This window comes from Penaeus chinensis, chromosome 3 (genome assembly GCF_019202785.1).
Source record: "Penaeus chinensis breed Huanghai No. 1 chromosome 3, ASM1920278v2, whole genome shotgun sequence".
Classification (NCBI taxonomy): domain Eukaryota; kingdom Metazoa; phylum Arthropoda; class Malacostraca; order Decapoda; family Penaeidae; genus Penaeus; species Penaeus chinensis.
Genome location: NC_061821.1, coordinates 17729090 through 17730210, shown reverse-complemented (window position 1 = coordinate 17730210; position 1121 = coordinate 17729090).

Here is a 1121-nt window from a genome sequence, read left to right as displayed (position 1 = left end):
TAGTTACTGCATATATTTCCTCACTACCCCTGTGGCTAATGGGAAAATTTGAGCCCCAACTATAGCTTCCCCTCATTGCACTCTATGGTGGGTGGGGGGGGGGGGGGTGAAGAAATAAAGATTTATAATTTGTATGATTGCTGCAGATTTACCAGATTCCAAAGGGCAAGAATGGGAATCGTAGTGGTTCCCGTGCTCCCAAACCAGGTAAGAAGGAGAAAAGTCCTCCTCAATCCATTAAGGAAATCTTACCTGGTAAATATGAAAGTGTATCAGATAGTAAATACCTAGTTGTGAAGACCATCGATGGTGTATCTATCATGGATCTTGATATTTTTGAAGTACACGGGAAGATAGTTGATCCTCGCATCACCCCACAGCGAGATGGTAGCCTAACAGTCGAGGTTTCATTAACAGATGAAAGTGACCGTCTGCGTACGATATGCGATATTCCTGGGGCTCAAGTCTCATGTTCTTTTCCCGATACCTGATGAGGTCGTCTGAGAAGAAACTGTTAGAACAATTTTTTTTAATGTAGTGGAAGTAAAATGTTTTAAGAAGAAAGTTGTTGGTTTTGAACAGGCGACACCAGCTCTTCTAACTTTTGAATCATTAGTCCTTTCTGAATTGGTTAAGTTGGCATGGTACCACCTCAAGGTAAAACCATATGTGCCCAACCCTATTTGGTGCTTCCACTGCCAGGGTTATGGCCAACACTTGCCGTTTTAAGGAAAATGGATAACCAAGAGTGTGTGTGAAGTGTGGTACAACAGGTCATCAAGGAGATGACAACTGTCCAGGTCCAATATGCTGTTACAACAGCAAAGAAGATCATGAAGCTTCTTCTAAGCAATGTAAAAGGTACAAGTTTGAAAAAGAAGTATTGGTAATAAAGAGCAAGGAGAAAGTTAGTTTTGCAGAAGCAAAGCAATGTGCCCAAGTGCTGTTTGCACAGCTGGGTAATTCCTTTGCCTCAGTTCTAGCCCCTCCTCCTTCCCGCCATCCCTTACCCTCCAATACTTCCAACACCACACACTCTGCCACTACCGTTAAACTTCAGTCCTTAAATGCTGAAACTGCCTCTGGTGCCTTTGCACAGGCAGATGAATCCTGAGCCTGTT